General features: G+C 44.9%; 1 long non-coding RNA gene across 2 annotated transcripts in view; it reads right to left on the bottom strand.

The window, feature by feature from the left end:
* Positions 1 to 865: 865 nt before the first annotated feature.
* Positions 866 to 7,785, bottom strand: part of LOC142041119 (uncharacterized) — a 21,782-nt gene continuing 14,862 nt past the window's right edge. For both annotated transcript variants that reach the window (XR_012653359.1, XR_012653358.1), the window contains 2 exons: positions 6,560 to 6,724; positions 866 to 4,737 (listed from right to left, as the gene is read on the bottom strand). This is a non-coding gene — a long non-coding RNA (uncharacterized LOC142041119). The remainder of the gene's footprint in view (positions 4,738 to 6,559; positions 6,725 to 7,785) is intronic.

Below are 7,785 nucleotides of genomic sequence, written 5' to 3'. Positions count from 1 at the left end.
ACCTTAGCCCTTAAACTAACCTAATGGAAACTCTAACCCTAACTCCTAACCCTAACCTAACCCTAACCCTAGCCTTAACCCTAACCCTAACCCTAGCCCTAACCCTAACCACTAACCGTAACGCTAACTCTAAGCCTAACCCCTAAACCCTAACCCTAACCATAACCCTAAACCCTAACCGTAGCCCTAAGTCGTACCCTAACCCTAATCCTAACCCTAACCCAACGTTAACCCTAAGACTAACCTTAGCCCTTAAAACTAACCTAATACAAACCCTAACCCTAAAACCTAACCCTAACCTAACCCTAACCCTAACTCTTACCCTAACCCTAACCTTAGCCCTAATCATAACCCCTAATTGTAACGCTTACCCTAAGCCTAACCCCTAACCCTAAACCCTAACCCTGACCCTAACCCTAGCCCTAAGTCGTACCGTAACCCTAATACTAACCATAACCTTAGCCCTTAAAACTAACCTAATACAAACCCTAACCCTAACTCCTAACCCTAGCCCTAACCTTAGCCCTAACCCTAACCCCTAACCGTAATGCTAACCCTAAGCCTAAACCCTGATCCCTAACCCCTAACCATAAGCCTAAACCCTAACCATAAGCCTAAACCCTAAACCTAACCCTAGCCCTAAGTCGTACCCTAACCCTAATCCTAACCCAACCTTAACCCTAAAACTAATCTTAGCCCTTAAAACTAACCTAATACAAACCCTAACCCTAACTCCTAACCCTAGCCCTAACCTTAGCCCTAACCCTAACTCCTAACCCCTAACCGTAACGCTAGCCCTAAGCCTAACCCCTAACCCCTAATCCTAACTGTCGCAGTAGAGACGGACACGACAAGTAATAGATCATGCAAAATAGCTACTTTATTGTTCTAACACACCTTTTTATACCCTTCTTTTGGGTATGTGTTAGTATATGATTGGTTTGGTTAGTAACTAACAATTCATGATTGGTGAGTTCGTTAGGACGGTTCTTCTTATTACTATCTTGTTTTTGTACTGGTCTTCTCAGATCTTTCCAGACTCTCAAGGATACACTACAAGCTGCTCAAGGTCGCGCTGTTCTCAAACTCTCAGGAATTCCGTAGGCTCATTGCATCCCCCGACAATTCCCCCTTTTTGTATTTGTGCTAAAGATATTGTCCCGACTGCCCTCTGCAGGGCCCTTTGCAGAAGGCTGAAAAGACAGGGTAACATCAGGAGCATAGTTATCACAACCAAGATCACTACCCCCACAGTCTTGAGCAGAGATATCAACCATGCAGACAATCTCCAACCCTCGAACATCTTCGTCAGCCAATCTAATTCATCGCTTTCTGTCAGCTTCCTGACTCCCTTCTTTAATTGTTGAATACTACTGAAAATGGATCCTGAGTGATCGGATAAATTCATACAACACATCCCTTCAAACTCATCACAACCATGTCCTTGTGCTAAAAGCAAGAAATCAATTGCAGCTCTATTTTCTAGCGTAGCATGTCTGACACTATCAAAGTCTAGCAGTAAATCAGATAATACTACACCAGTCTGTATTCAGGGACCCCAGAATTTGTGATTCCTGGGGTGGCAATGAGGGTGAATGTCTGATTCGTGGAAACCAGGCATTCCCATTCATTGAGTCCATGACCTGCTGCACAGGGGTCTCCATCAATAAGTTTTTAAACTCTGTTGATATCAGTGTAACCCACTATTAAAGCTGCAAAAAAGGATTGCTTAGTGTTACTGTACTAAGGTATAAGCAATCTTGTCTGGTCACGTCAGCCAGGGTCATCCAGATGTTTTCTTTGGTTTGCGGTGGTATCCATGACTACGTCCATCTGAGGACTGTGAGGTAGATGAACCATCTGTACATTCTTGTGCTGTCTTGCTCTGCGAACTCAGCCCAGCAATCGGTAGATGCCAGCTTTGCGTGGGCCTCCCCACGGAGGCAACGATGGCCTTGCTGTACACCAGCCCGATGCTCTTTGGAAAATCCCGGTATTTATACATTTGCAGAGGAATGGATTTCAACACACGTGGCCAGCGGGTGCCAAAATCCGCCTCAGTTGCAACCTATGACGCATGCGCTCGCTGGCCAGGCGCGCTGCACGAGTCATAGCCATCCTGTCTATTGGTTCATGGGCTTTGTGATGCGGTTGCAATGCACAGAGAATCTTGACCTGTTATATTAGCCAAGGTGACCTACACTTAGTTTTTTGGTTGAGGTGGTATTTATATTGCCGCACCCTCTAGGATGTTCCAGATGATGACGGTCGCACAAATCGAGCGGGAGTCCATTGTGGGCCTGCATCTGTGGAAACACAAGCATAACCTCGCCCCCAGGTTAATAGCTCACATGGTCAATTCCACTGACCAGTAACTAAATCTTTAACATGTACTTTGATACCCTTTTGTAAATTCTGTGTTGAAAAGAGAGAAGTGTTGAAAAAGAGGAGGTAGAGAAGAATTATCCCCATAACAGAGAAAGTTAAGAACATAAACTGCTTTATCTAAGCATGCCTATAGTGGTTCCCCAACCATTCCCCCTTTTTGTTTTATTTTTGGTTTTTGTTTTTTTTTTTTTTTATTCTAGCATTACCTTCCGTATAAAAACCTGGTGAAGTGGTATGACTCCGGATATGCATGATTAAATAAGGTTCTATTCATAGGTGAATACTTTTCCAGAGTTCTAAAAGCACATCAAATAATAATTGATTGTCTGACGTGGTCAAAGCCACTTTGTCTAGTCGAGAAACCAAATTAGCTACATACGCTGAGTCAGTTACAATATTTACAGGAGTAGAAAAAACAGAAAAAGCAACAGCCATTGCACGCAGCTCTACCACTTGTGGAGAACCATTTTGATGTACTACTATGCCGTTCCAGTTATTGTTTTCATACCATACTACTGCTGCTTTACCCGGTATTCCAGAACCATCTATGAAGACAGTAGGGCCTTTCACAGGTTCCGGCTGGCTTAAGTTTTTCTGACCAAATGGTATTTCTCGAGCAAATTTCAGGAGCGGGTGCGACGGTAGATGATACAAAATCTGTCCTTGAAAACCCGCCATAGCTGCTTGCAGCTCATAATTGTTTGCCAGACACCATTCAAAGTACCAATTTTGAACAGGTAAAACAATCGTAGCTGGATTACGTCCTATTAGTTCTACACAGCGTTTTCTAGCTTTTATGATTACATCAGCAATAAGTTCAAACAAGCCAGGAGCAGTATTTCATGGCTGGAATGACAAAAACATCCATTCTAAATTATGTAATGGGTCATCCCACTCAGAATTCCACTGCACCAAAGCACCAAATGGCAGTTTTGGCAATTAGCACAAAGAATTGTACCAATCAAGACAGATCAATTCGAGAAACAAATTTCTTGAATATACATTGTTCCACCATGTGAATTACATTTAACGCTTCCTTATTCAATATTCTGGGTTCTGTTGGATCATTAGAATGTTTTAATAAGTCCAATAGAGGTTGTAACTGCAAATTGGTCAGTCCAAGATAGGGCCTGATCCAGTCCAAGGATCCCATTAATTTCTGTACATCATTGAGTGTCTTAACCGCAAGATTAAGTTTCACAGGTTGGGGCACAACCTGCATGTTTGTAATTGCCATTCCCAAATATTTCCAGGGTGCTATTTCTTGCACTTTTCCAGGGGCAATAACCAACCCATATTGTCGTAGTGAATTCATGGCCAAATATTTCATGTCATTCAACTGCTCCTTGTTGTCTGATGCTAACAGAATGTCATCCATATAGTGATAACAATAACTAGTGGGGAATTTTTCCCTTACAGGTGACAGAGCTTGTGCAACAAACCATTAACAAATGGTTGGTGAATTTTTCATGCCCTGCGGCAGAACTCTCCATTGATATCTTTTTGCCTGTTCTGCATGATTGATAGAAGGCACAGAAAATGCAAATATTTCTTTGTCTCAGGAAGCTAATGGAATTGTAAAAAAACAATCCTTAAGGTTCATGACAATGATTTCCTAATCTTGAGGGATCATGGCAGGTGAAGGCATGCCTGGTTGCAGAGCCCCAATCGTGGCCATGACAGCATTGACTTGCCACAGGTCACGCAAAAATCGCCATTGTCCTGATTTTTTTTATCACAAACACTGGAGTATCCCATGGACTGTGAGATGGTGCAACGTGTCCGGCAGCTAGTTGTTCTGCTACCAATTCTTGCAGGGCCTTTAATTTTTCAATTAGTAGGGGCCACTGATCCACCCACACAGGGTTATTTGTTAACCAGGTTAAAACAAGCGTGGGTTGTCTAACACCCTGCAGCACAGTGGCCCCTGTTAAAAATCCGTGGTAATTCTCACCCCCCACTGCGACAAGCAATCCCTCTCCCATAAATTGAGGGGAGCTGCCGTCACATATGGTTTAATAACTGCTTGTTGGCCCTCAGGATCGGTAATCAGAACTGGTGTGTCTGCCGTCTTTGCTCGCGCAGAGCCTCCCAGCCCCACTACTCCCAAACCAGCCTCCTCTGTGGGCCAGGTGGACAGCCACAGACAATCAGCAGTAATAGTCACATCGGCTCTGGCGTCCAGGAGCCCTGCAAGCCTTACTGTAGTCGGCGATCTTCCGTGATTCAACAGCGTGCACGTCACGTGGTCGGGATGACAAGACAGTCTGAGACCAGCAGAACTGAGGGGGTCCCGTAGAGCCGAAGCCTCCATCGCATCGCAGGTGCTGTCCTGCTCTTGAAATAGAACTCAAAAAAGGAACAAGTTGAGCAATATGAGTACCTTTAGGGATTAATACTGGTGGGTAGGGGGTCGAAACCATCGTGCAAATTTGATCTGGTGATGTTTTGTGTGGAGAAGTTACATTGATGTGCCCTTCACTGCCACACCCACAGCACTTTCCAGAATTTCTCATAGCATTGGCTATGGTGGTCACCGTGTATTCCAGTGTCCCAGCTTTAGAACATGCAGCTACCATGTCAGGGACAGAAGGATCTCCTGGTAAAGCCTGTATGATCTTTTGACAGTCCTTATCAGCATTATCTCTTGCTAACTGTTTACATAGAATTTACCTTAAGACCTCATCTTCTACCTGTTTTTCCAGGGCAGCAGATATTTTTTCTACAAATTGTAAAAAGGGTTCTGTGGGGCCTTGGTGGATAGTGGCATATTTTCGCTTCGGAGCTGCCACGTCCATGGGTCGCTTTATTGCCATAAGGCCTATATTGTGTGCTTGTTCGAGAGCCATCGGAGGCCATGTAGCCTGCAGCTGAGGGCTACTATACTGCCCTGCACCAAGCAAAGCATCCTCTCCAAGACCTAATCTCAGGTCACCCTGTAGCAGTCGGAAATTATGCTGTGCTGCTGTGCATGCTATCTGTCTCCGAGTAGATTGAAATACTTGCAATTGTACGGGCTGAAACAGCACTTGTGCTAGATGCATAATGTCATATGGACACAGCAGATCTGTGCTGATTACACGAATAAGTTGCATCACCTCAGGAGAATTGATTCCGTATTTTTGTACTCTGTTCTGCAAATCCTGCACTACTCTCCAGCCGATTGGATTGTGCTCATCGTGCCGGTTTGTGCCTGGAGCAGCTCTGAAAACAGGAAACGTAACAGGAGCCTCTGCTGCTTTATCTAGAGGCTTGAGAAACGCCGGTGTTAGAGAGCACGGGCTGAGGCATTCTACTAGATCCCAGTTGCCAGAGTCGGCAGCATATTTTTGAACTCCCTCCCAGAACTGATCAGGGGATCTCGAGACCACAGTTATTGTGGATGGAGGGAGAGCCCCCAGCAGGGGTTCCTTCGGTATGGTTTTATCTGTGAGCTGCAGAGATTGCATAGTGTCAATTAGAGATTTTTCTGCCTCAGTTTCATTTCGGTTCTCACTTTCCATTCAGCCCTCACATTCAGTGTGACTCTCACCGTCCTTTCGGCCCTCAATTTCAGTACGGCCCACACTGTCCGGCTCGGTGTTAATCGCCACATCATTCTCCTCGGGGGGGGGCTGATGGAGTCACCCCTTCTGCCGCCGCACCAGTAGGTGAGGAGGGCCCCTCATCGCCCGGTAAAGTAATTAATGGCGTAGGAGGAGGTGAATAAGGGTATGATCTGATTTTGCCCATGAGGGGTATTCTGCCCGCAACTGCTGAGATTGCAGCATTAGCTGCAGCTGTTACTTGAGCAGAAACATTTTCATTGCTAACGTTGCCAGAGTCCTCAGCTTTCTTTTGCCAATCATTCGCATCACATTCTGCTTTCCATTCTTTCAGAGTCTCAGTTAGTAAACGCCATCCGACCGCCAACTCGCACAGCTCTTTCTGTCCTTTAGAAATCTCATCAAACATTTTCAAGGCCACAGATTGCCACACACCCACACTAAACACAATAACTGTTGTGGCTTGAAAGCCTTACATCCTACACCATAGTAAAATCCTTTTCAAGCCTTGTTCTGGGGTTTTAAACCCTTTTCTTTTTAATAGGGCTCTCCAGGTAGACAAAATCATCTCCTTTTCTTTTGTTAATTACTACCCCATTCTAACAGTTTTGTACCCAGTGGCTCACCTTATTAGGTGTCCAGGCTCAGGTCCAGACCAGGCAGATTCCACTCCTCTCAGCTTCACCGGGCTCTGTCTCCGCAGCTTGTCTCGCTGCCCGCATACTCTTTCGCAGCTCTCGTCACCGCTGGTATACTTCTTGCTAGTACTGGATTTATTGCCTTTAAACGATCTGTTCGCTCAGACGCATCGGGGTCACCATTTGTCGCAGTAAAGATGGACACGACAAGTAATAGATCATGCAAAATAGCTACTTTATTGTTCTAACACACCTTTTTATACCCTTCTTTTGAGTATGTATTAGTATATGATTGGTTTGATTAGTAACTAACAATTCATGATTGGCGAGTTCGTTAGGACGGTTCTTCTTATCGCTATCTTGTTTTTGTACTGGTCTTCTCGGATCTTTCCAGACTCTCAAGGATACACTACAAGCTGCTCAAGGTCACGCTGTTCTCAAACTCTCAGGAATTCCGTAGGCTCGTTGCATCCCCCGACACCTAACCATAACCCTAAACCCTAACCCTAACTCTAGCCCTAACCCTAAGTCGTACCCTAACCCTAATCCTAACCCTAACCCAACCTTAACCCTAAGACTAACCTTAGCACTTAAAACTAACCTAATACAAACCCTAACCCTAACTCCTAACCCTAACCTAACACTAACTCTTACCCTAGCCCTAACCCTAACCCCAACCATAACACTAAGCCTAAGCCTAACCCTAACTCATACCCTAACCCTAATCCTAACCGTAACCCAACCTTAACCCTAAGACTAACCTTAGCCCTTAAAACTAACCTAATAGAAACCCTAACCCTAACTCCTAACCCTAACCTTAGCCCTAACCCTAACCCCTAACTGTAACGCTAACCCTAAGCCTAACCCCTAAGCCTACCACAACCCCTAACCCTATTGACCAACCCCTAACCTAACCCTAAAACCTAAGCCCAAACCCTAACTCCTAAACCTAATGACTAATCCCTAACCCTACCACAACCCCTAACCCTAATAACTAAGCCCTAACCTAACCCTAAACCATAACCCTAACCTCTAAACCTAATGACTAACCCCTAACCCTACCACAACCCCTAACACTAATGACTAATCCCTAACCTAACCCCTAACCCTAATGACTAACTCTAACCCTAACCCTACCACAACCCCTAACCCAAACCCTAACCCCTACGGACTAACCCCTAACCCTACCACAAGCCCTAACCCTAATGACTAAC

This window comes from Buteo buteo, chromosome 17 (genome assembly GCF_964188355.1).
Source record: "Buteo buteo chromosome 17, bButBut1.hap1.1, whole genome shotgun sequence".
NCBI classification, from domain to species: Eukaryota; Metazoa; Chordata; class Aves; order Accipitriformes; family Accipitridae; genus Buteo; species Buteo buteo.
Note: the sequence above shows the minus strand (reverse complement) of the source record. Positions and strands in the feature narration are given on the sequence as shown.